At 40.1% G+C, this 21,950-nt stretch overlaps 1 protein-coding gene and 1 long non-coding RNA gene across 14 annotated transcripts in view; one reads left to right on the plus strand and one right to left on the minus strand.

Annotated features, from left to right (window-relative positions):
- The window catches only part of RNF113A (ring finger protein 113A), a 511,139-nt gene that overhangs the window by 289,411 nt on the left and 199,778 nt on the right, over window positions 1-21,950 (minus strand). The window contains exon 1 of one of the 12 annotated variants that reach the window (XM_042932497.1): window positions 15,980-16,031. The exons of the other annotated variants lie outside the window; for them this stretch is intronic. The gene's annotated coding sequence lies outside the window, so the exon portion shown is untranslated. Of the gene's footprint in view, window positions 1-15,979; window positions 16,032-21,950 lie in introns of those variants that run through there. 12 annotated transcript variants of the gene reach the window in all.
- Window positions 9,506-21,132, plus strand: LOC122216135. Of its 2 annotated transcripts, none has more exons than XR_006200727.1 (4): window positions 9,506-9,611; window positions 15,070-15,201; window positions 19,367-19,568; window positions 20,883-21,132. It is a non-coding gene; the product is annotated as an uncharacterized LOC122216135 (long non-coding RNA). The 2 variants fall into 2 exon arrangements; XR_006200728.1 differs by having other exon boundaries at window positions 20,899-21,131.

Below are 21,950 nucleotides of genomic sequence, written 5' to 3' on the forward strand. Positions count from 1 at the left end.
TTCTTAGGGCTCATTGGTTAAGGTTTAACACATGAGACTGCAGCAAATTCCCATTTGTAAGAGAAGATTTCCCTTCTCTTTGATGGCCAGTCGAGAAGCTGTGATCTTGAACTTCTGACACACTGTCCAAAACATTTCAGGAAAGTTCATTTCCAAAATCTCAGTCAGTTAGACTCCGAGATAAAACAGGGAGAAAAAGGCATTGTAAGAGGGATTAATGAATGGAACTGGGGAGGGGCTGATGAGGCCTGAACTAGCTAGGCCTAAATTCCTTTCTCGTAACTTCTATTTTCAGTTTTAATGATGAGTGTAGGGTAACCCGGTGCATCCTGACACCTATCTCTGTAAAAGCATTAGAGAAAGTGGTTCATCCATATTTGTTTTAAAACAAAGGAAATCTGTTCTCCAGAACAAGGAGAAAGGCAACCTGATCCTTATTCAAGTAGGCATTGGCACCAAAAGTCCAAGTAAAGACGTAAAAGCAATTGCTGCTGTCTCACTCCATCTGGAATGTTCTATACCCCAAAAAGCAAAGTGAATACTCACAAATCACTCATTTACATGCCCTTGAGTCCTTTGTGGAGGGAAAGGATTTCAAAAACTTAGATGAGTTGATATTTCAGGAAGTAAATCATTCCAGGTAAGCACAGAAATTTTACACACAGACATGCAGATAATCACCATAATTAACTCCAAGGAAAGAAGTTGCATCCCTCACCCTATAAGGACTGTCCTTTTAGGGTCAACCAAAATCAGTTCTGTATAATTCAGTGGGAAGTTCTGTTCAGAGAGAGCTGCCTCTGTTGGTGATTCTACCTGGGGTAAACAAAGCAAGAGCCTCAGGAAAGAAACCCAAAGTTCTGATGAACACATGGCTGACTGGAGATATTTTATTATAGTCAAGGCAGAAATAACAAAAGCAAAAAGTATAAGAGAAATATACTTCAAGCCAATAACCAGCCTCTACCTTGTATATAGTTTTGTAAACTGCTGAGATTGGAAAGGAGAACTTAGAAATTACTTAAATGTATCTTCTAAGTCTCTGGTCTAAAGAGCTTGAATGCTCCCTCTCCTAGTCATCATCCTTCCTGGTAACACCACAGGCCAAGACTAGTAGACCCCTCTGAGCTAAAACCAAAGGTTTAAAAATATAATGACCCATGGTGCTCACTATTACATTTTTCAAATGGTGGCATGTAACATGCCGGTGTAGGAGTCAGAATCCACTCAGAGATCCTGGAAATATTTTAAGGTCTCTGGGTTTCAAGTTCCTCATCACATGCAGGTTTATGATTAAGAACATGAACTCTGAGGGCACCTGGGTGACTCAGTCAGTTAAGGGTCCGACTTTGGCTCAGGTCATGATCTCACAGTTTGTGAGTTCAAGCCCCGCATCAGACTGTGATGACAGCTCAGAGCCTGGAGCCTGCTTCAGATTCTGTGCCTCCCTCTCTCTCAAAGATAAACATTAAAAAAAACTTAAAAAAAAAAAAAAAAAAAAGAACATGAACTCTGGGACCAAATTTCTCAGGGTCAAATCACTTTACCCTTTATTTTATGACCTTGGGCTTAGAATATCACCTGACTCATGGTTATTGCTGCATACATGTTGCTATTGTTGTTACAGATAAACTGAGAATTAAAACACTGGTCCTTCCCCCACCACAGAGAAGTAATAAGGAACAAACAAGATGAGATTTTTGAAGAGCATTTAAAAAGAGTACAAAAATTACTATGCAAGAAAATTTCCTATTATGTTTTTTTATAATACATTCCACTAATCTCTTTCATTAATTCTAAGACACATTTTTGTTCACATTTTAACATCTTTGAAAGTGAATGCATCTTACAATTGATGGTATTACATAGTTAACTTGACAATCTTTTAAAATTTCTTTAAAAAAAAATTTTTTTTAATGTTTATTTAAAACATTAAAGGAGAGAGAGACAGAGTGTGAGCAGGGGAGGGGCAGACAGAGGGAGACACAGAATCTGAAGCAGGCTCCAGGCTCTGAACTGCCAGCACAGAGCCTGATGTGGGGCTCAAACTCACGAGCCATGAGATCATGACCTGTGCCAATGCTTAAACTACTGAGCCATCCAGGCACCTCTCTTTTAAAATTTCTAATGGTACATAAAGCAATGTTTTGTAATTAATGTTATCTTTCATTCAATGAAATATGATAGTATATCTTCAATAAATGCAACTCCATTGGTTATTTCTGAATTCAGACATCTAATCCTGTTGAGGATAATGATTTTCTTTATTCTTCAGATGCCTTCTTTTATATTCCAAGCTAATTTAGTCCAGGAGTACTACTCCTAGACTATGAGTCAGAAGGAGTAGGGTCCAATCCCAATCAAAACAACCACAAGGGTAGGGAAATCAGGAGGATTCAATAAAATGACACACACAATAATCTTAACTGGAGAAAAACACATTAAAGAAGCTAGGATATTTATGAGGCACAGTCCTCAAATAAATTCAGGTAGGTATTATGGGATAAAAATGATATTTCAAATTCATGGGGAAAGAATGAACTTACTAATGAAAAAGTTGACCAAAGACAAAAAGGGAGATACTTAAAGGGGGAAGAAGTAGAATTGAAGACCTACCTTATTCCTTACTGTAAAATAAATTCCAAGCGCATTTAAATGTGGCAAAAAAAAAACCCATAAAATATTTCAACAATGAAAACTTCTGACGTATCTACTATGGACAAAGTCCTGTAAAGGACAAAACAAAGTCCTTCCTTTTGTGATACATTCCATTAGGTCTAGAATAACAAGTGCCATGAAAACAAAGAAAGGCAAGGGAGGTATAGAGTGGTAGCAGTTTGCTACTTTATAAGCCCTTTCTATGATATATAAATGCACTAGAAGAAAACATTTTTCAAAATAACTTTAGAGTATAACAGACATTCCTAAATATGACAAAAATGCATAGGCAACATAAAGAAAAGCACTAATAAATTTAATTTGTTTATATTTTTAAATTTCTGAATGGGCAAAAAAATCTATAGATAAATGGCAATGGGCAGGGTGGGGAGAGTATTGGGAGGGAGGGAATTGCCACATTTTGGACAAAGAATGAATTTCCTTCTAAGTATTCTTTCGTTGTACAATTTTCAAAATCCAGTATAAGAAAGGAGAAACAGGATTCTAACACTGGCACCAACTAGTTTTGTGACCTGGTGTAAGTTGCAACCCCACTAAAGCTAGAGCTCCACTTCTATTACATGAGAGAGCTGGACTAGCTCCCACACAGGGTCCTTCTAAATCCAACACTGTGCAACTGTCTACAAATCTCCAGTTTTGAAAAAAGAGCAAAGGCACAATGTGCGTTAAAGAAAATGAAATGTCTTACAGAATACAACACAGATTGAAAGACAGGCTGTTTTGCTTGGATTCCTAAAAATTTGCAATGCAGAAGTACAAAATGAGACTTCTTTGTAACTTAAAATTTTTAAAGAATCACTATGGGTGAAAAGTAACCTAGAATCACATTATTATCCAGTTCACAACCAACAAATCATAAAAGGTATCCCTCCTTTTAAGGAAATAAGGGGTCATTAAGGGGCTACCTTCCTTAGAGTGAAAAAAATTAAATTCCAGTAAATCTGGGAGGAGGGCAGCATACACACTGAGTGACCCAACACCTACAAAAACCACAAAGGAAGTGAAGGGAAGGGGAGAGGTGGTTTCTATCAAGAGCGGTGGGGAAATGACGTCCTGGTAGGACTGCTGTGCACAGCTCACCCCAGCGTCTTTTCACGGAGCCTGACTTACAACCTAAGTGACTCTGGGGGTCTAAGTGAGGAAGTGGATTGGCCCCAGCTGGCTCCTCATATTTCGTATCTCCAATGCTCTGCTTAACCCAGATGATGTCACTTTTTACTCCCAGGCTTATCTGTGGATGCCAAACTGCAGGAGAATCTCTCCTCCAACTGCTCACAGCCTCCCTAGCCCATGACGTCATTCCCACAGCCTTCCGCGGCTCCCTGAAGCTGCTCCCTTCACCTATCATCCCACCATTCCAGAACAGTGGCACGCACATCAATAAAACATAGTCTGTGATTTGGGTTTCATTAAGGTTTTGAGGAAATCTTTTGCCCTGGACAGTTAGAAAAGGAAACAGAGCAAAGAAATAAAACAGCAGCTCATTAGACCTGAAGCAGAGCATAGAGTTGAACCCTACTCACTTGGAAAGGGTTGCTTAGGGGTCTTGGGAAGTCCGCAGGCTCTATGAAAAGGAATGTTTCTCTTCAGACATTAAGCAAGTAATTTTGTCAGTGGCATTTAAATGAAGGGCAAGAGGTCTAATCTAACCACTAAGATATCAAATTAGAACAAAACCATTCTAAGAGTGTGAGCCCCTTACTTGATAACATCTGAACCACAGGGACTGCCTTGACCACTTGAGGCTGCCTGACAATCCCAGCACCCTTACAAAGCCGGGCTTCCCCTTTCTGTAAGAAATTCTTCCTTAAAAGGAGATGAGTTTTGGGGAAATAGCTTTTTTAAATAGCTATTTATGAAGGGTCTATTCCCCAGTAGTTGTCATGATCCATGCTTTGGTGCATGTTGCCTTATTCTGTGGGGATTCAGTTGAGGTCAGAAACAGTGGGTCTGCTGAGACCTTATGAGAGTCTGCAGAGAAGCCTGTGATATGAGGTCCCAGTTTCATAAATTGGGGCTTGGAGCAAGGGGAGTCACCCAGCTCAGGGCTTCTTCAGCAGGGGATCTTATTAAAATACAGACCCTTGTGCCGCAGGTCTGGGATGGCACTTGAGATTTCGCATTTCAAAAAAGCTCCTGGACCACTCTTTGGGCATCTCCATTGGATCATCCCAGCCTTGGCTCTGGTGGGAGAGGGGTCTGGCTGCTGGAGGTGGCTGATGCTGTCAAAGGATCATGAGTGAAAATATTCAGCCTCCTACTTTTTCCCAGTTCAGTCCCCTAAAGAGAGCTTTCTTTTTTTTTAATAAACCCAGTGGTTAACAACCAGCTTGTTAGTTAAAGGCCTGAGGGACACAGAGGGAGGCTTATGCTCTACTACTCAGTTCATTAACCAGAGTAACAACCAATTTCAAGGTGATTATTGCTATTATAAGCTCTGATCAATTTTTTAAACATGTTTCCAGGTTTTGAACCTAAAGCAGGAATATTAGAGCAAGGAGAGCAGCTGTGTTGAGAATTAGTCATATCCCCAGATTAATATCTGATCTCTCCATCAAAAGGGACACAGGACACATTTAGTTAGGGTTCTAATTGTGCCTCCAATAAACCTCCACCACAGTGAAATATGAGCACCCATAATTTTTAGTTTCAACTTCCTATTCATAATCCATCTGACTGGATGGTCTTGAGCAAAGGCAGTTAAAGCAATTTGTTTCACTTATATAAAGGAATAAATCAGTGCTTAATTATATGAGGTTTATTATTAACAGTGCTGGCAATCTGACCATATGCCATGACTTCATCTTTTTAGATGAAGAAAAAATATGAGAATATATACTGATTGCTTTTATGATGCCTTTCTCCATTCTAGAGTGGCACATGGGGATGAAGGTAGCACAAAATGTGACCCAATGAGGAAAATAAGAGGCCAGGAATTCGCTTCTCTGAACACCCAACAGTGGACCTGGGGTGCAATGGAGAATGGTCAGGGAACAGTTGCCATTGATCAGGAGCAGGGATACTTCAACCCATCCTAAGTACCACTTCCCATCATGAGAACAAGGCCATCAAATTTTTTTCTACAGAATCTCAGTGTCTTTCCTAAACCAGCATCCAATCGCCAGCCTGCAACAGAGAGAGAGAGACACAGATTTGATGTCAGAGGTGTGGGTCCACCTCCCTACTCTTGCTCTTATGAGCTGTGTGACTTGAGTAAGTGATCTAACCCCCTGACTTCCAATTTCCCTAGCTGAAAAACTGGGATATCAATGTCTTCCATGCAAGGTCATATGAGGATTAGATATAATGGATGGTTAGCACCTGGCCCTATTAAGTGTGCAGTAAAAAGTGGCTATTAGTCTGGAAACTCCTGTGCTGGGGATAAATCAGAGATCTGAGACTTAACCATGTCCACATCCTGTTGTCCTAGGTGAACTGGCTACATCAATGACAATATTTCAAATTGTGTTTTTACACTCTTGCCTTTGATGTCTACTTCCAGCATCCAGGGCCAATTTGCCTTCCTCTTTAGATTGCTGTGTATCCCACAGCCCATTGGTAAATCTTTTTAATTTTTATTTATTTTTTATGTTTATTTAGTTTTTGAGAGAGACAGAGCACGAGTGGTGGAGAGGCAGAGAGAGGGGGAGACACAGAACCAGAAGCAGGCTCCAAGCTCTGAGCTGTCAGCACAGAGCCCGACACGGGACTCAAACCCATGGGCCATGAGATCATGACCTGAGCCAAAGTCGGACGCTCAACCGACTGAGCCACCCAGGCTCCCCAAGGTAAACCTTTTTTAAAAAAAAAAGTTGGGGCACCTGGGCAGCTCAGTCAGTTAAGGGTCCAACTTCAGCTCAGGTCATGATCTCACGGTTCGCGAGTTTCAGCCCCGCATCAGGCTCTGTGCTGACACCTCAGAGCCTGGAGCCTGTTTCAGATTCTGTCTCTGTCTCTCTGTCTGTCTGTCTGTCTCTCTCTGCCCCTCCCCCACTCACGCTCGGTCTCTCTCAAAAATAAATAAACATTAAAAAAAAGTTTATTGGGGTGTCTGGGTGGCTCAGTCAGTTAGGTGCCTTTGGCTCAGGTCATGATCTCATAGTTGGGGAGTTCAAGCCCCGCATCGGGCTCTGTGTTGACAGTGCAGAGCCTGCTTTAGATCCTCTGACTTCTTCTTTCTCTGCCCCTCCCCAGTTCTCCCTCTCTCTCTCTCTCAAAAAGAAGCACTTAATTTTTTTTTCAAAGTTTAGTTATTTTGAGAAAAAGCATGAGCAGGGGAAGAGCAGAGAGAGAGAGGGATAGAGAATCCCAAGCAGTTTCCACACCGTCAACACATGGAACCCAGCATGGGGCTCAATCTCACGACCGTGGGATCATGGCCTGAGCCAAAAATAAGAGTCAGACGCTTAACCAACTGAGCCACCCCGGGGCCCCTGGTAAACCTTTCTGAGGTGTGCCTATTTTATAGATGAACTAGTCTTGTATCACACAGGATGCTGGGAGGCTCTGAATTTATTGAGAAAGGGTGTTAAAGCCTTCAGGATCAGAAGTGGGAGCAGGCAGGTTTGCTCAGGAAATGCCTCACATAGGTTCCTGGAACTCCTGCTTTGTCAGATGCTAATAGCCCAATCAGTGTATATTCTCCCTTCTTCCTTGGTAAAAGAATCCAGTTGGGATTGCGTGGCTAAAATATGCCCTTACAGGTCAGAGTGACCAATGACGTGTAGATGGATATTGTTGAAAATGAGTTACAAGAAGAGATTTTCTCTTAAGAAAGAGGCAGACAGCTAGGATCTCCTCGTTTCGCCCTTCATCCCCTACATAGGCATGGAAGTGATGATGACTACAGCTCCAGTAGTTATCCTGGACCAAGAAGCATCTCCAGGGATGGAAGCCATCCTCTTGATGAAGGAACAGGAAGCTGGAAAGAACCTAGGACTCTGAGGACACCACAAGGTCATGACATTAGCCTAGTGCTTGTCTCCAGACTTCTTTTGCATGAAAAAGAAAAACTCATAATTTATATAAGGTACTGTTATTCCTGACCTAATTACTATTAGCCAAATGCAATTCACCTTGCATTCTTATATACATCCCAAACAGACTTCCACTATTCACAAAGGACCCTGGAAGAACAGTGTTCCAGATCTGTGCTAAAAATGTGAAGAGCTGAGCTTTCCAACACAAAGTTATTAATAAATCAGTATGTTTCTTATAGATGGCCACAAATGTGGATGTTCCTTCTAGAGAGAAGGATTTATTTAATTTTATAATACTCTAGACTTGTAATAAATACCCTAAAGGCACACCTTTCTCAAGGTCTTTAGCTTAATTGGGTCCATATTCTAAAGCTTATGAAGTCACCAGTCCTAAATAGCTCTGCTTTTCATCCCTCACCAAGGCAGCCTTCAACCCTGTACTAGATACTGCAGCAAAATAAAATGTTCTTGAAAACATTAAGGGCTGATGAACTGGTTTGGATTTTCTCCAATCCTCTAGACTTTCTCTTCTCCCCATAGATCTAAAATGAAGTCCACTCACTTTGATATGAAGGCACTTGATCTGGGGCCACTCCACATTGATTTATCTAGCAGAAGGTGCTTGCATTTTTCAAGCCAGAGCAAAGAGCTTCCATACCACTCTGCCACTGGTGTGGTACACTGGTTCTTGGCTGCCAAATTAAACATACTGCACCATTTCTTGCTCCCACAAAGAGCAACTGAGATGGTCTGACTTGAGAATATCACCATTCAGCACTAGAGAAATATATAAATCCAAAAAAATCCAAATCCTAGTTTCCCTCCCCATATATGACACTTTAGGTAACTAGTGTACAGAGGAAAAAAACAGATGGAATCTATCTGAACTTTCATAAGTCATCCAATACTGACTCACACAAACATTTCCATGTTGTCTTAACTTTCTTATCTTATATTGCTGATATAACATGGATCATATGACACTTAACAGGTAGAAATTAATTGTCGAGTAAACTTCAAGAGGGCAAACGGGCTAGTCTCCTATGTCTATTCTAGTGTTATTTAAAATCTTTATAAAATGATAAAAAAAAATACTTGGGTTTGGTTTTTTTTATTTGTTTTTGTTTTTGTTTTTGTTTTTCAGAGAGAGAGGACACACATGAGTGAGGGGCAGAGAGAGAGAAGGAAAGAGGGAGAGAGAATCCCATAAGGGGCACAGAGAGAGAGAAAGAGAGGGAGGGAGAGGAAGAGAGGGAAGAAGGGCTCACCCGAAGCAGGGATCATGCTCACCCAAAGCCAGGTCTGGAGCGCACCTGATGTGGGACTTGAACTCACGAACTGTGAGATCATGACCTGAGCCAAAGTCAGATGCTTACCTAACTGAGCCACCCAGGTGCTCAGAATACTGGTTTGTTTTGTTTTGTTTTGTTTTGTTTTGTTTTGTTTTTTAATGTGGGCAGATGTAACAGCTGGGTGGACTTGTTCTTATCTAGATATAAGAGATAAAATTTGAGATACCTCTATTTGATTTGAAAAAATGGCTCATTTGAACACAGATTGACATCTAACAGAGAAAACTGCAAAGGAATACAAATACAAAATAAAAACACTACCAGAAAAACACCTGGTTAGAGGGAGAGGCAAAGAGACATTAGTTGTTCTGAATTCTCCAAAGATAATGTAAGACTGTATCAAATGAACTCTACCAACTGCCTAGTAATCCTTCCCTGACCACGGTAATAGGTAAACATTCTGTTGGACCTCTAGAACATACTCTAAAAGCTCAGGGTTCTGATTCTGGGGTTCAGCAATCCAGAATTCTACTTCCTAGCCCTAGAACTGCAGAAGACAGTGGGGCCAGTAGACCACTAGCAAGGAGATCCCAGTCCTGCCTTAAACGGTCTCCAGCCAGGATTTAATGAGGCATGAATTTGCATGGCATAGATTTTTTCTGTAAGTAGTTAATTAAACTCTTGAAAAAGTGATCATAAACAGAGCTGATAAACTCAACCCAAATTAGAACATTAACTAATCAAAGCAATAAGCTTCACCTCAAAAGTACAAACCAAAAAGCTTGTAATGCCCATCTCCTCACATATAATCACACACACACACACACACACACACACACACACACACACACACACTCATACACACACACATTAGTTAATTACTAAACTCTAGTCCTAAATTTCAATCTGGTTAAATAAGGTGGAGTGGGACTTGAAAACTGAAAATGTGAATGTAAGAGAATCCAGATGTCAGTCCAATTCGCACTGGAAGGTGTGGAGAGACCCGTGCCGACCTCTGCTTCCATAAGTGAATCCACTTCACAAGTCAAGTTAACATCTTGTTGTCTAGTTTTTATATTCATATACGTAATAAATTAATAGCTCTCTGCCTTAGCTTGGAATTCTCAAAGTAAAATTGCGTCTACATGCATTTTTTGCTCCTTAGAATACACTAGGTTTCCCAAAACCGTAATAACACACTAGAAATGAAAGCAATATTTCAGGTGATATATTTCATAGCACTTGGTCCTTAGCCCTCCCACACACACAAATACACCATGTCTTAGGAAACCATATAGAAAATAGGCAGTCTACTTTTTAATACCATTTTGTTCTGGGTTACAAAAAATACATGTAAAATATTTTAAAATTACCAAAAAAAAAAAAAACACCAAAAAGGAAAAAAATGTATATATATATGTACATAATATATATACATATACACATATGTGTGTGTGTATGTGTTTATATATATATATATATTATGTGTATATATATATATATATATATATATATATATATATATAATCTCCTCGGTCAGAGAGATAAACCCTATTAACATTTTTGTGTCTTTTTTTCCTAGTCATTTTAGGAAATGTGTAAACATATAATTTCTAGAAAAAAATGTATATCATTTAGTAGTCTACTTTTTCACTAAGGGATGCATACTAAACATTTTTCCATGGCATCAAATATTCTGCAAAGTTATTTTGAGTGACTGGATAAATTCTATTAGATTCCTTACTGTTCAGATGAAAGTAAAAAACTTAAATTAACCATTCTCTAATATTGAGTCTTCTGATTGTTTCTAATTTTTCAATACCTGTCCTTAGAGGCAAGCCATTGCATACATTTATTAACATGATTTTTCTTGAACAAATTACTAGATGTAGAATTTAGGACAAAGAGTGTGAACAAATTTAAAACATTGATACATGTCAGACAAATGCCTTACAGATAAGTTGTACAAGTACAATCTGCCATAAATATATGAAAATGTCCCAAAGTGTGGTGAATTTCACTAATGTCCTTAACAGCTTATTTTCTCTTTGACAACTAAAAAAACAGACATGAATTAAAATTTAATTTTTTATTGCTAGTGAGATTAAGCCTGTATTAATTTGCTGATTGTCCATTTGTATTTCTTCTCTATTAACAGAGAAGTTAATTATTTATTCATGATCTTAACCTTTTTTCTATTAGAGTGTTTGTCTCTTTATTTGGTTGGTAAGAATGCAGTATATTTTAGGGATATGCACCTTTTAGCTGACAAAGACTATACACATTTCCCCCAGTTGTCTTTCAACTTTCCTCATAGTTTTGATATTTAGAAATGTTGGAGGGTTTTTGTGGCCAAATCTATCCATCTTCTGTCATATTTTTAAATTATTTTTATAAAGTCCTTCTTTGCCTTATAACATCACTTATTATATTTACGAACTTCTGCCATTGCATCTACTGATTTGTGTTTTGCTTTTGTTTTTAGCTCTCATATTTAATACATCTGAAACTTACTTCGCCATGGCAAAAGGAAAGGCCCCTCTAATCCAGACTAAATGATTATCCATGAGTCCCAACTTACCCCACTGGTACCACATACATTCACTACCTTATTTATACAGCACTACATTTGGGCTATAACTTAAGCATAATGATTAAGAGGTTGAGTTTTAGGCTCAAGATGGAACTGATTTGGATTCACCCTTCCTACCTCCTATGACCTCTGGCCAGTTACCCAACCTTCTTAAGCTTCAATTTTCTCACCTGAAAACCACTTAGCATAAGACCCTGCACATATTAAGTGCTCATAAATATTAGTCATTAGCAATATTTTCAATAAGTTCTCAGAATGACCACCCAAATTCTACATCTGCATCCGATTTTTTGTCACCACAACATCCAAGAATTGTATGGACAATTTCCCCAATGGCCTAAAGCTTAGTGAGGTAGCCTTCCTCACTTCAACCACGCCATGTAGAGCCAAATGACAATTCAAGGGGCACCAGAGTCACTATGTTTCTCCACAAAGTTCCTGGCCTCCCTTTCTCCCCCTGCCTCTTAGTATAAGCCACCACAGGCCAGCGGAAGGGCAAGAGGGGTCCACAGGTCAATACCACTGCTTCCCCCACCTACAAAACACAGACTCTGCTCCAGCCTCCTCCCTGACTGGGAGAAGCCCACTCACTTTACTCTATGGCTTAAAGTATTTACTTTTCCTTAAGGAAGAACCAGTGTCATTACATTTGGAGGCCTGGATAGTTTAGAACTCAGGAGAAAAGAGAACTCAGGGAGAGAACTCCAAGGCAAGACACTCAGAGTTTTCAATGGTTGTGCAATTAATTCAGTAACCTGCCCCAATCTCAGATGATCTCTAAAGACTGAAAAAACACCACCTGGCTAAAAAGCCAAGCAGTTAAATCTGAGACATAAATCATGTCTTGGTTACAAAGTTCTCCACCTCTCTCTTAAATCATTACATTCACTCCAATATTTCCTTAGCACAGAGGTGGGAGGCAGTTTGATATACAGCGGAAAGAACACAGTATTTGGAGTCAGATAGAGTTGAGTTTGGGGAATCCCAATTCCAACATTCATCAGCTATGTGAACTTGGAAAAGAGAATGGGTTTACTCATCTGAAAAATGGAGACAAAGCTTCTAACTTTACAGATTTATGGTAGGGATTAAATCCTACCCGACGTAGGAGATATTAACAAATGGTAGGACTTGTTACCTATAATCATTGGCACTTCAGTGTATATACTGTCTTCTCCATATTCTCTCAGTTAAGGACCTAGGGATTTGAGAGCTAGAAGGGAGATAGATCCAGTCGTCTAACTCTTCATTCTACACAGAGGAATTGAGACCCACCAAAGAGTTCAAAAGACATTTCTAAGACATGTGACCAGATACCGGCCAAACCCCATCACCTGTCTTTTAGTCTAGTTCAGTTCAGCATTTATTTTAGCATCTACTATATGTTGTGTGATGGAGAGTAAAATGAAGAATAAGACAGAGCCTACACCCTTGGGCAGCTCAAATTTCAGTTCCCCTCTGGGTGTACACTCTCCCTCTTTAGACCATAAACTCCTCAACTAAGAAGACTGTGTCTGCCACCACCTTCTAGCACCCCACAGGAGCCAAAGTCCTGTGGTGCATACAATTGGTACCGAACACATTTTGAAGAAAAGAACTAAGAAGCATCTTTATTGTTTCGTATCAGGTATGCTCCAGATGGAGAAAATCATTTTCCCAAGTAAGCCAGGGTCCACAGTACAACTTGCCTTGTCCTCTAGGGCACCATTCTCTCCTTAGCCTCAGTCCAGCACCACAATAGTGACAGTAAAAGAATCTGACTCCAGAGCTTCCAGGTTTCTCATCACACCATCTCTTCTAATAATCTAGGAAAATGCAGAAGATAATGTAGGGCAGTCCACTCTCTGAGTAAAACAGGCAAGAGCCTTTTGAATGGATCCCCCGCTCTGGGTACAAGTGGTATGAGGGCTCATCATTAAGTTCTTCACTTCGTTATCTCTTCTTGCTGAGCCTTCACTGTTCCATCACTATTCTCCATCAGCTCTTCGATTTTACGTCTAGACCTTTGCTTTGAATGTCTCCGTGTTGCTGCACTATCAATTAGTCGCTGCAATTAATTCTCTAGAAGCCAGGCTTTCCTGGCCAAGTACCCAGGAGTCAAAGGGACTCCTTCATCTTGGGAGATGGTGCCCATGACTGCCTGACTCTCCCAGTAGGCATCAAGGAAATTGCAAGCCACTTCCAACTTGCTTACTCTCTGTGTGCATATTCCTGTCTTCTTCCTCTGGCGAGAGCTGAGAGAGCCAGGCAGTGAGGTCTCAGTGCCTCTGAAGAGGATCTACCTCTGCACATAGCCATAATTTGATGCCTCTCTCTGGGATACATATAGGGAGTTATTGAGCCAAGAGTTTATTATCGAGCTTAGCATGAATACACAGTGCAGAGAGCTGAGTGCAAAACCAAATGTTCCAAGTGTTCCTAATTCCATGTGTTTTGAAGTGCCTGAAGCAGGAATTTTATGGAAGAGGGAGAAAGACTCTTCCCTGGTGGTAAATTAAGGATACATCTCTTTAGCTTTGGATCACGATCAGGCCCTTAGCAGTGAACTAATCCCATTCTCTCTTTATTTTCTAATTGCATTCTTACCAACAAGGCTGAACCTTGTTTTCATAGTATGGTAAGCCTTGCTAAAAAGCTTCTCTGTTCTGAGGCTCCCTCTAAAACATGTCTTCACTTCCAAGGGTAATGAACTCTTTTATAATAAACGCCTTGCTTTAATGCACACTCTCTTTGGTTTCCAGGAACTGCCTTATAATTACACAGCTCAGTATTGCATGTCAGAGGTTTGCTTCACCTTTAATATTTTATGAAGAAATTCAGATTTTGACAGTAAAAATATTTAACCCAGAGGACCCAGAGCTCAGACTATTATTTTGTAAAGTAGCCATCTAGCTGCACACTTGTGCATCGCTGCTTTCCCCAGTGCATACTCACACTCTTTGGTTCTCTCTGAGCAGACCCAACCACATGCTGTCCAGATGGAAACCTGGCTGTATCATTACATTATATTGAAATAACCCAATACCACCTGTTTCTGTTGGGGCTCCTGCCAACATTTTCCCATAAAACATTTATTTTGCTAATATTTTAGTTGGTCACCACAGAAGGACACTTGAAGTTAAAGATTTACCATGTGTTGCAGCCACTCGGAGCCAAGAGAGGCAAAAAAATAAAAATAAAAACAAAAAGCCCTTTGAAACCAGACAGCTGAGTTGGAGAAGAGCAAATGTCTATCCATTGTTTCCATCGGTGGATGCTTCACCTGGCATGATGTAATCATGGGCACCGGGATTTCAAAACAAGGTTTTCTTGGCGATCTTCACAAAATGAATTATTTTCGTGTGTCTGGTGCTCACCTTTGGGTTGTAAAAATATTTTCAGCTTTGTAAGGAGACTTTTCTTCTTCTTGGCAAATTTACCCCGTCCAAGATGGTGCATGTGTAAATAAGTTTATGAGGATAGGAAGTGGATTAGATTAATTTGACATATAGAAACATAAGGTGTATATTATTTTCATTCCATCAAGAACAGGATCGGGGATTGGTGTTACATATTAGGAACTGACCCTGAACATGATGTTCAAAGTCATTAAACGCTCTTGGAAGCAGAAGCAATGACTTTATCTTCGGGGCTGAACATCCTCAGTTGGAATCCCTTGGTAAGTAGATATACTGCAACCTTAATACAGTTGGACAGCATTTTGTTTTTCTGTCTTCTGTAACTACATAACTGTTTGTCATAAAATAGATAATTAAAGCTTAACTGGCTCTAAGATTGGGAGACCACTGAAAGAGTTTACCAAGGGCATCACTTGGAACTGTCTGCATCTAGTTGCACCTTTAGAAGAAGACCTTTATCATCTACCTCCTGTGTCGTTGCCTCTGAACCCAGCTTCCCTGCTGATTTTAGCTTACACCAGCATTACTGAATTTTCTCTTGTACACTGAACCTCTTCTCCAAAATGAAGCCCAGAGGACTAACAAAAACACACAAAGAGATTAATGGAGTTTGGCACATATGCTTAACTTCTCCAATCTTCTGGTTTTCACAGTGCCTGGAATGTTCATGAGATTTTCCCAGAATTCTGATTCACTGCAGAGCGGTATTCCTTTCTATCACTGTAATTGGTGATTCAATTATAAAGGTTAACTGCATAGCCTTTGCCCCTCTTTCTCCCCAGTTAATTAGGAGGCTGTGTCTTCCCTTGCGCCTCTTCTAGACTGATGACTAAAAATCAGAGGGGAAAAAAAAAGGAGTGAGCCTGGAGCCTCACTCATGTAACGTGTCCATTTTTCAGCTCAAGGAGCTCCTTTACACCAAAATGCCCACTTTGCATTGTAAAAGTAATTTATATTTTAGATATTTGTTTTAAAAGTCAACTTGTAACCTGTAATGGCTATAGATATAGATTAAGAACCACAAGTAAAGCAATGTACCTCTCTTGACAGCTCCCATTCATGTTCACATGTCCTCCCTGAAGACAGATAATCATATAATTAAGCGATCCATTTTTCAGCATATATGTGCTGCACAAAAGACAGTAATACAATGAATCCTGGTGTGTTCAAAGTAGAAAATACTGAATAATCACCTTTTTTTATGAAAGCACTTGACCTTTAAATTGATATTTTCCCCCAACAAATTATAATTATTGTTCAAAGAGGTGTTGAATACAGCACAGATAATCCAAAGGTGGCCCATCTGTTACTCACTGTTACAGTCTGTCAAATCACAGCTTTAGCTGACTGCCATAAAAAGTACAGAAAGAGTCACTTTTGGCTTTCTGTCAATACCAACCTTAATTTTTTTGTTCCTTTTCTAAGATTATAAATCTAAATTCTTAAGACCCACATGAATTCATAAATACCAAATACCACTGTGAATTTGCATCTTTGTACTTGGAGAATCTCAACATTCTGGATGGCATTAAGCAGGACAAGTGGTAACTCAGCCTTGAATGTTGAGTCTGCTCTCAAAACAGAAAATTTTCTCTTGAGTTGTCAGACTTAGCCCATAAAAATAGAAGATGTCCAGCTAAATTTCAATTTCAGAAGTATAAGAATGTCCCATACAGAAATGTATTCATTATCTATCTAAAATTCAAACTCAGCTGGGCATCCTGCATTTTATCTGACTGCTCTGCATCTGAGCACTCAGTCTCTCATTCTGATTTGTTCTAGGTATCTTTTTTTTTCCCTTTTCTAAAGAGGGAAACATCAAAAATGGACAGCTACAGCTTCCAATACACATAGGTCGCTGATGGCTGAAAATGAGGAGTGCTAAGAAGTCAATATGCAACATCCTTTATGTTGTTGATTTTTATTAGTTACTGATTGGACCGTCTCCCTTCTCTGATTAAACAACTCTCTTAATCACTGCCTCAATCCCTGGAATCCTTTATCAAGAGCAAGGACAATTCTGTCCAGTCTAAGCAAAGAAAAATGTGAACCTTATGCTAATATTCAAAAGCTTTTGTTTACCCTGCCAGCATCTGTTGGGGTGTGTGCATTGTGTGGATTCATCATTAGAAATGCTCAAGGTGACACAATGGTTTCTGATGCAGTCAGCTCGGTTCTGTTTGAGCACTGGATAGGCGCCCTGCCCTTCCCCCAAAGGGTCCTCCCTGCACTCCAAGCTCAGACCTGGACCCAAGGGAAAGGCTAGAGCAGCCAAAGTGGGCAGAGGGCTGTAAGCCCCAAGGCGACAACCCCCATGGCAAGGCTGCCAGGCCAGAGGAGCATCCTGGCCCAGCAACAGCAGAAACCTCTTCACCACTAGCCATCCCCACCTTTCCACTGTTGGGAAAGAAAATTTTCCTGGGTCCCCACTTCATTTCCGCTTCCCTCGTGTCATAAAGTGGCCACCACAGACTCAATATGAAATAATAATACTTCCTCAAAAAAAAAAAAAAAAGCAAACCTAAGAATCCATATTAAAGCAGAAAACAGAGGAGAATGAAAACATTTTTTTTCTTTATTGAACTGTTGCACTGATGAGAATCAATAGTAATTTTAAGTGTTTTCATTTCACATTTAAAATGTTTTATATTTGTAAGTTTGGAGTTAAAAGGGCAAGTTCACTTACCTCATTTTATATCATAGCAATCTACTGCTAAAAGAAGCATAAGAGCACTTGCAACAATCTCTAAAAGGCATGGAACAGTTTTCCTCGCCAAATAGTTCTCCAAGTGTGGTCCCCAACCAGCAGCAGCAGCAGCATCACAGGGTCTTTTCAGAAACAGAAATTCCCACCCCCATCCAGACCTGCTGAACCAGAACCTTTGTTATAACAAGGCTTCCAGGTGATTCCCATGCACTATGGTTCAAGAACCACTGCCCCGGTCTATGAGATACTGCCAGGGTAGACTGAGTATCTCCTGGCTATCTGACCCAAACAGTGGCACTTTCAAGCACTTTTATGGAGTGTTGTAGAGTGTTTGTAGAGTGTTTATCTCTTTCTGCCAATATGAGATTGGCACTTCAGATTTCTGTGCCAGACTTAAAAACAGATTAAGACACTGGTTTGTCCTTTTAAGAAGATGATCTCCATTTGTTACTTTGTACCTGCTCCCCATGAAACACACACACACACACACACACACACACACACACACACACACACACAATTGCCTCTGCCCATTTCAAGGTATCTCCTCCCGCCCCCCTTTTGGTATATCCTGCACTCCCTCTCCACAGCCTCTTCTCTTTAACTTTAACCTTCAGCCTGTATCACCTCAGTCTCCACATTCACCCATCCCCCATTTCCCCTCTTCAGCCTCCATCTTTTCTTCAGTTTCCAAAGCTCCTTTCTCATTTACAGCCTTACCCTATGCACCATCTTTCACCCAATACCCTGTATCAATCTTAGAAACTCTATATTCTAGCTCCCACTCTTACCCTGTGCCCCTTTCTCTCCCATGTAAGCACTATCTCCTTTCCCCACAGGTTAGCCAGACTCATCATATCTGGCTGCTCATCCCCAGCTTCCACTGATTTCCTGATGGCTCTTGTTCTCAGCCCCAGGCCTTATGGGGTCACCAGTCCCAGACTCACTCCTCTTTCCTTAGCTCTGGAATCACCTGTCTTTGGCCTCTATTTCTGCTGTGACAGAATTTTTTTCTCTGATGTTACAGTCTTCCCCTACTTTCATACTCAACTCTTTTTATGATCTATCCACTGTTTTCCTTTTAAAATATATTTAAGTAAATAAGAGAGTTGATTTTGAGGGAAGTAACCGTCCAGGTGGGATGAGGATAAATCACAAATTGTGGAGGTGGTAACAGAACAGATGATGGTGTAAAATCCTGGTGTAGCAGGCGGGAAGGGCACTGCAAGAAGCCAGAAATGTTAAATATCAGAAAAGAAAAGATCCAGGGGTAGAGATAAGCCATGTGGCTCCAGATCACGGAAGGCATATCAGTATGGGAAGAGTAAAATGCCAGCTCAGGTAAAACAAAAATTTTGAACCGGTAAGAATCTAATGAAATCCAAAGACAGCCTTCCTGGGACAAAAGAGAAAAAAAAAAAATAACCAGACAAACATTTAATTTCAGACACTAGGAAAAACCTACAAAGCCCAATGGTGGATGAGGTCCAGAGACCCCAGTTGAAGAAATATGATACGTTTAGAAAGAAAGGTTTGAGTGCCAGTCAAAAAGGATCAATGCCAGAAAAATGTGCAAGAACTTGAGCTTCACCTGAATTCAAGTTAGATCTTTGGAGGGGTGGTGTGTGTTTTAGGATACCCAGCTTTGTTTACTTTCTTTAACACAAATTATGTCTAACTTTCAGTATGACTTTGTAAAATCTGTGTTTTGATTTCAGAAACTCTGGGCCAGTGATGTTGGCTTAATGCCAGAAAGACCAGGCACTAACATATTTTGAATATGATGTCACAGACAAAGTACAGGAAATGATTATCACTGGGCAGATAAAAGGAAAATATCTTAAAAGAGAATATAAACTTCTTAACCTACTCTAGAGGCATCACGGTGAAAATTTCTGTGCACCAGAGAAAGAAAACTCGGTAATGTGTGTAAGGAGTGCTTTGCATATGTGTGAGGTTAGAGAAAAAGCCACACCTGGATTGCAAATGTATTGGCTCCATCTATGAGTGTTCTTCTACCAATCCTGAAACAAGAAAATTATTATTTTTGTGTTTCCAGCGTGATAGTGTCAGTTAACATGTATTCAGATGTTGCTATATGCCAATGCCACATGCATCAGCCCATTTAATCCTCTCTGTTACCTTATGAAGCAGAGGAAGCTCAAAGAGCTTAAGCAAAGAGTTGGTTAAATCCCTCTCCTAGAACCCAAAGGTGGTGTGGGCTAAACTAAGATTAAATCATACAGCCTGAACCCAGAGATCAAGTTCTTTTTTTTTTTTTAATTTTTTTTAATGTTTATTATTATTTTTTAGAGGCGAGTGGGGGAGGGGCAGAGAGAGAGGGAAACACAGAATCCGAAGCAGGCTCCAGGCTCTGAGCTGTTGGCACAAGCCCAATGCTGGGCTCGAACCCATGAACCGTGAGATCATGACCTGAGCCAAAGTCGGATGCTTAATCGACTTGAGCCATCCAGGCGCCCCTCAGAGATCCAGTTCTTTAATACCATCCCAGATCCAGCAATGGTTCTCTCTCCCAAAGACCAATGTGGCTCAAAATGTAAATTCCCTAGTCAGACTGTTTTCCAACCAGACCCACAAACCATAATTGGATTATGCATTTAGAATCTGAGAAACAGGAAAGTGCAAATGGTCGAAATAATGAGCACTCATTAAACTCCTTGGAAAGAACAACATAGTCTTTCAAGGCAGTTCCTACAAGCAAGTTTTGTTTGAAGACAAAAATTAAAAAGTTGGGCAGGGCATCAAGGACGTGATCATCACTTCTAGATCTTGGTTGTTTTCCCCCAATACCCACTTCTCCACTTGTTTTCCCAGAGAATATGTAGGTGCTCACTTATTAAAAATAAACTTGCATGCCAGTCCACCCCAGAGTAAGATCAAATGGCTATCATGGGAGTGATATGAAAATGGAGTCATTTCCGTGAAATTCCCAGGAGTGCTTTTTTGCTTTTAAGAGCAATGAAATCACTTTATGCTGGTAATTTATTATTTCCACCAGTTACTCAAATATTTGTCTACACGATGAAAAATTAGTTCTTACTCAAACATGTTTCTGCTTTTAAAGCAAAAGCATTCTAAATATTCAATGAAGCTGGGATTCTAGCAAAGGATCCACAAAGAGATAAATTAAAGACACATGCTTTCTTTCTCCTTAGATAAGCAAACTCAAAAAAAAATTAATAAAAATTAAAAAGCTATACCTCTCTTCAATAGACATTAAATTTTACAGACCGGACTAGATGCCTGGCCTCAGGGAAGGAGCATGATTTCATCTGAACACCACTTGTTTGCCCACTGCGCTGAGTTTCCATGTTAATTAGGTTCAACTGCTCCTGAAAAGGGTGGGTTCAAGCTAGTCTCTGTTCTGTTCCTGGTATTCATAGCCTCAAACAATAACTGTATGAAGACATGAACTTTTCAAAATGTAGATCGTGGCTGGTGTTACCGGAAAAAAATATAGTTTGTGGTTCAATAGTTATGCTGCAGATTTTTCTATCACAACAATAATAGTTACCATGTTTAGGGGTGTCTGGGTGGCTCATTGGCTAAGTATCTGACTTTGGCTCAGGTCATGATCTCGCCATCCATGGGTTTATGCACCGCATTGAGCTCTGTGCTGACAGCTCAGAGCCTGGAGCCTGCTTCGGATTCTGTGTCTCCCTCTCTCTCTGCCCCTCCCCCGCCACACACACACAAATAAATAAACAATTAAAAAAATAGTTACCGTATTTATGTGGAATAGTTCCCTCTCCAACAAAGGCATAGATGTGTCATCCAACGTAAAGGAAAGGGAAATGGGAAGGGACAGTAAGGTACTTAAGAAGAAGAAATGACCATTTACTAGACACTTCCTGACCTACTGTGGGCAACAAAATGAATGCAGGAGACCCAATTACTGCACCTAGGAGTGTAACTTCTCCCTTCTAGAATTTCTGTGCACTTGATAAAAGTAGACAGGTATGACTGAGATTGAACAGCTTTTCCTCCTGGAAAACAGGACCAATTATACTCTTTTAAAAAATACCTCTTACTAAGCTAAATATTCCCATACTACTCCCAGCAAGCAGTCCTCTGGGAGGCAAAATTAGATAGAAGCAAGAAGAGTTATATAACTTACTCAAAACTGAGGGAGGATCAGGGAAAATGGGAAAATACTCAAAGAAATAAACTGTGTAAATAAACACAAATAATTCATCTAAGACAATAATTCAGCCTCTGAAACCTCACTTGAAGCCTGGAAGTCAATGTTTCCACTCAGTCACATTAATATTCAAACACATC

This window comes from Panthera leo, chromosome A3 (genome assembly GCF_018350215.1).
Source record: "Panthera leo isolate Ple1 chromosome A3, P.leo_Ple1_pat1.1, whole genome shotgun sequence".
Lineage (NCBI taxonomy): Eukaryota > Metazoa > Chordata > Mammalia > Carnivora > Felidae > Panthera > Panthera leo.